This window comes from Haliotis rubra, unplaced genomic scaffold, assembly GCF_003918875.1.
Source record: "Haliotis rubra isolate DU_JTF1 unplaced genomic scaffold, ASM391887v1 Scf275, whole genome shotgun sequence".
NCBI classification, from domain to species: Eukaryota; Metazoa; Mollusca; class Gastropoda; order Lepetellida; family Haliotidae; genus Haliotis; species Haliotis rubra.
In genome coordinates this window covers 1,168,730-1,174,728 of record NW_025766836.1, presented here as the reverse complement: position 1 = coordinate 1,174,728, position 5,999 = coordinate 1,168,730, and positions in this window count along the sequence as shown.

Genomic DNA, 5,999 nt, shown 5'->3' with positions numbered 1-5,999 from the left:
CTATTACAATATGTAATGAAAGGAATATGCTATTAAATTATTTATATGTTTTATTCAGAAGTTTACCCACTCAAAACTTGACTTGCACCTGGTTCAAGTTACACTAATAACTAGGTTGCACTTTGTAATATTGGGTTGCACAAGTGCAAGTAACAAAGCACTAAATCGAGCCCTGCAAAGCTTTATCAGTGTTAAAGTATGCTTTTGTGTACACAAGATTGTAAGACGTGTGGAGAAAGGCTGTGTAACTGAAAAGTTTGGTTTTTTGAGCCTCTAGCTCAAGTTGTTGTATCATATTCTTTATTTCTCTAACTTAGCTAACATAGCTTAGGTATAACCAGTAATATCTGCAAATAATTCCATGATACAAGTTTGGGCTAGTATCAGTAAAATCAACTGTTTCGAGCACCAGCTGTTAGAGGTCACAGTGTGGTTCTTCCTCTATAATGTCAGTGTGCCATGTCTCCATTCTTCCTTAAGTGGCATTTAGAAGCTGGTATGATCATTTGCTTGATAACGGTGTTAGGATCTACACCGAAACGTCGCAACTACTACTGCAACAAAGAAGTTGTCTATCCATAAAAAGTGTTCCACTTCATGTCTCCATTCTGTTACTAGTAAATAGTAACCTGGCTTGTTTTGGATGTGATGTCAGCACTATCTCTCATTATCTCTTTACTAATTGTGGCAGTGGGGTAGCCCAGTGGTTAAAGCAATCGCTCGACACGCCAAGGTTTGATTCCCCACATGGGTGCAATGTTTGAATTCTGGTGTCTTTCCCCCCCCCACCGAGATGTTGTTGGAATATTACTAAAAGTGGTGTAAAAGTATACTCACTCACTCACTCTTACACTTAACTTCACATCAATGCCCAGTCAAAAGACAACTACCTTTTCAGGACATGCAGGATTCAAAATCATGACTTGACATGAATTTTTCTGAAGGTCATTATAAGGATTTATCTTTTAAAGATTGAGGTTATACTTAAAGGTTGTAATAAGGAGCGATGGGGTAGCCTAGTGGTTAAAGCTGCCGCTCATTTCACACCAAAGACCTGGGTCTCGACCTCCCCATGGGTACATTGTGTGAAGTCCATTTCTGGTGGTTTGGGCTAGTATCAGTAAAATCAACTGTTTCGAAAGCACCAGCTGTTAGAGGTCACAGTGTGGTTCTTCCTCTATAATGTCAGTGTGCCATGTCTCCATTCTTCCTTAAGTGGCATTTAGAAGCTGGTATGATCATTTGCTTGATAACGGTGTTAGGATCTACACCGAAACGTCGCAACTACTACTGCAACAAAGAAGTTGTCTATCCATAAAAAGTGTTCCACTTCATGTCTCCATTCTGTTACTAGTAAATAGTAACCTGGCTTGTTTTGGATGTGATGTCAGCACTATCTCTCATTATCTCTTTACTAATTGTGGCAGTGGGGTAGCCCAGTGGTTAAAGCAATCGCTCGACACGCCAAGGTTTGATTCCCCACATGGGTGCAATGTTTGAATTCTGGTGTCTTTCCCCCCCCCACCGAGATGTTGTTGGAATATTACTAAAAGTGGTGTAAAAGTATACTCACTCACTCACTCTTACACTTAACTTCACATCAATGCCCAGTCAAAAGACAACTACCTTTTCAGGACATGCAGGATTCAAAATCATGACTTGACATGAATTTTTCTGAAGGTCATTATAAGGATTTATCTTTTAAAGATTGAGGTTATACTTAAAGGTTGTAATAAGGAGCGATGGGGTAGCCTAGTGGTTAAAGCGTTCGTTCGTCACACCAAAGACCTGGGTTCGATTCCCCACATGGGTACATTGTGTGAAGTCCATTTCTGGTGTTCCCCTGCCGTGATATTGCTGGAATATTGGTTTGGGCTAGTATCAGTAAAATCAACTGTTTCGAGCAGCAGAAACAGCACAGAAAACATCATGCAAGTGACATTGCACAAAGCTGCCATCATGGAAGAACGGAATCATTTCATTGGGAACTATTTGTAGTGTTTTGTCATATATGTCCTTTTCTAAACAAAGCTATGTCGATGAACTGGCCCATGTATTAAATATAGGGAGATTCGATGCACTAAATGAGTTATTATGAATGAAATGAGGACATAACTCTGAAACTGGAAATCAAAATCAAATTTTGGATCGACCATTCAGTAAATACCTATAGCTAGTTATACATTGTGTCAAAACATGTTTTACTGCTGTGAAAACACCAACAGGCTTGGTCAGTCAGTCACTGTTGTTTATTATATACACACCTTGCTTTTCAAGACATGAAATGAAATTTATAAGACTTATTGATGTGGTGCTTTTTAATACAAAAGAAATGAAATGGTTTAAATGGCTTCTCTTTGGTCCACTGGAAGTGTTGGTTTTTTTATACTTTCAAACTTAAGAATAAGAGTTATCAGATATATTCAAATGGCTGTTATCTAGCCTTCGCTTTGTTACACTTTCAGACTGACATGATCAGTAGATAGGAATGGCTAAATGGGTGAAAAGGGTTAATTTTTCCAATTTCAAATGATAATTATTGGATGAGCAAGTCCATGACCTAGATTTTCGAAGCTCTGTGTTAAGATGGTTGTAAGTGTCATACATTAACATTAACTTACGACTATCTTAGTACTAAGAGAGCTTAGAAAATTTTAGGCCCGGGTGGAATTCTTAACCATGTGTTGTTACTGTTTGTTTGGATGTCTCGAATGAAAGTTAGCTCAGATCCAACACTTCCTTTTGTTAAGATATTAGAAAGATGTTTCCCCAAACCTATCATGTCAGCCTTTAAGCCTTACTGCATCATGTTTAGTCTTACATATACAGTCAGTGTTCACAAGTCCGAAACATGCATGTGTTGAAATGAGTATAGTCCTCATTCATCAGAACATACTGGATGACTGACAACATTTTCAAAATGTTTTGTTTCTTCCTTGTGGGCCAAAAAGAAGAACTTCAAAAGGACTTTTGATGTATCTTTATTCTTGTGGGCATTATGTAATCTACATGTGCATGTGACTGTTAAATCATTCAACATGTCAGATGGGACCCACATTGTGTAGGATGTAAATATTACTGCTAAATACATTATATATTCTGATGTGTCTTCCACGCTCCTGATTTTTGGGGGTTTGGGGTTTGTAATTTTAAATTTTTTTTGCTGCATCGGCAATATTCCATTATCCAGCTATGTCAAAGTGGTCTGTAAATAATTCAGGCTTTGCTAGGCGTACAGGTAGTTAGTAGTATGGCCTGCATTCACAAACTCATGTTAACAGTTTGCTGTAGACTAGAATTACAAAGATTTCCTTGAAAACATTTACCTCAGTTACCATGGTTACCTGTCAAATAGAGCCCATGACCAATGTATACTTCTTGTTCATGTGTGTATGTTGCAAATAAAGGTTTCTTGACTATCTTTGTCTTTGTGTCGAATTATTGTGGACAGGTACATTAGCTGGTTGACTTAAAAAATGTCTTTTCTGTCTCCAAGTAATAGTGGAAAACTTATGCTATTTTAGGATTGAGGGCATGGGTAGCCCAGCGTTCTTGGGCAAACCAGAAACCTGTCGCCGCACTCAGCAATATTCCTGCTATATATTGGTGTAAATATTCAAGTCTTGACCAGACAATCCAGTAATCAACAGCATGAGCAACGATCTCCAAAATTGGGATACGATGACGTGTAGAGTGCAGTATAAACAACAAACCAACCAACCAACCAACCATTTCGCACAATTACACTAAAAGTCGACAACAAATGTGATATACATCACAAGTTGGGAGTCATACCCATGATATAGAAGCCTCATGATCTCTGGGCAAGCTTGGATTCGGCTGGAACCATAGATTTGGTTTGTTTGTTGGTTAATGCGCACTCAGCAATGGAACCATAGATTAACTTTGAATGCTGATCCTACTCTACAGACAGTGAACATATTTGTTTGTTTATGATATGGTAGCTTTTGCCATGTTTGGACCAGACAATCCAGTGATTGACATCGTAAGCATCAATGTACACTGTTGGTATAGAGAGTGAGTTCAGTTTTACGTCGCACTCAGCAATATTCCTGCTATATAGCAGTAGCCTGTAAATAATCAAATCTGGAGCAGACAATCCAGTGATCAACAGAATGTGGATCGATCTACACAATTGGAATACGATGACATGTGTCAACCAAGTCAGCGAGCCTGACCGCCAGATCCCATTAGTCGCCTCTTACGACCATCATGGGTTACTGAAGATCAATTCTCACCCGGATCTTCACAGGTCACTATTGGTATATGGTGACATGTATGAACCAAGTCACCAAGAATGACCACCCAATCCCTGTAGATTGGGTATGTCCAGTTTACAAGTTCTACTGGCAAACAAGGATAAGTTGGACCGGCACAGAGAACGCCATTTACAAGAATAAGTGGTGCACGGCAATGAACAAACCCATTTGGTTTGTGAAAGGTAGAGCAGATGTAGGCTAGTTCACATGCATTGCATGACAATGAAATTAATTCCATGCGTAGCTGCACACACCTTGCTCATAAGACTCGCGTCGGTGTAGCAAGTGGCACTACACTTGATCGCGGACAACCTCGGGGCCCCTTCGCTAACAATGGCAAGCGCCAATGGGCGGCACTCATACATGCTGATACCGGTCAATTGTCAGTTTGGTGCTCAACTTATCCTTGTTTGCCAGTAGTTCTCTTGGTATGTTCTTTTAGCCTGAAGTAAATTAATTCACTCAAAAGTGCTTCTTAATTTCTTGGTACTTTCATGTTTTATAGCTGTAATTCATCAGACGAACCGATATGATTTTTACGGTAACCTTTGTTTCAAAACAGCATTTCATTAAATGTTTCCTAAAACAGAAAGTAAAGTCACTGAACCAGAAGTGCATTATTAACTAGGGATGTCACGATACATAAGTTTCATGGATCGATACGTATCACGATACCCATGTCACCATTCGATACGTATCACTATACCTGTTTTCGTGGCATTATTGCGTAAATTTAGTTACATTGATATTGCATATCTTATAATTGTCCATGAAAAGATCAACATACAGTCAAATCCCGATGAGTCGAATGCCGGTGTCTCGAATATTATGCATAACACGAAGTACCTGTCGGTCCCGACCATTCCCTGCTATTGTTGTCATCATTTGATTCCCGGTGACACGAATTCGTCTCATAAATACACACGATGACTCGAAATGGAAATTTGGTCCCATGAGATTCAAACAATAGTAATCTTGTATACATAAGCCGAAGTCAGTCAATGAGAAGTTAATTGGCGTTGCTATCTGATCCAATTAACAAACCGGCGCGGCTCGCACCTTTCCGCTATTGTCGTTGTGAGTTCAAAAGGCAGATTAGTGATTTTTAGATATGATGTGCTGAATAAAGGAATCGTTCAATATTCAATCATCTTTTTTTTCTATCCTCATAGACATACCTATGTCTCGAATACATCGATAAGCCGAATCTTTTACTTGGTCCCCAGCGATTCGACTCATCGGGATTTGACTGTATTTTATTCTCAGATATTAAAAAGTTCTAATTTCCCATCTTTGAGCATGAAAAATAATTATTTATAACTCTCATAACATCAAAAAACATGATACAATTGCAAAATGTAAACGATACATAAACATATTTAAACCGATAATTTCAAAACTAAATATCGATAATTGTATCATCTTAGAAAAAGTATCGATGTATCGTGGCATCCTTGTTATTAACATTAATACAATATGTTATTTTGTCGACTATGTATAATTCACTAACTCAAGGCAGCTTCCATCTAAAGATCAAAGTGAAGCTTGTGTATGGATACCCTGACCCAACTTGGTAGTGAAACCAATCTAATCCTTCAAGCTGAGCACATACCGGGATGTCTAAATATTTTGTTTGTTATTTAACGCTGTACTCAGCAATATGCCAGCTATATGTCTGTAAAACATCAAGTCTGAACAAGACATTCCAGTGATCAACAG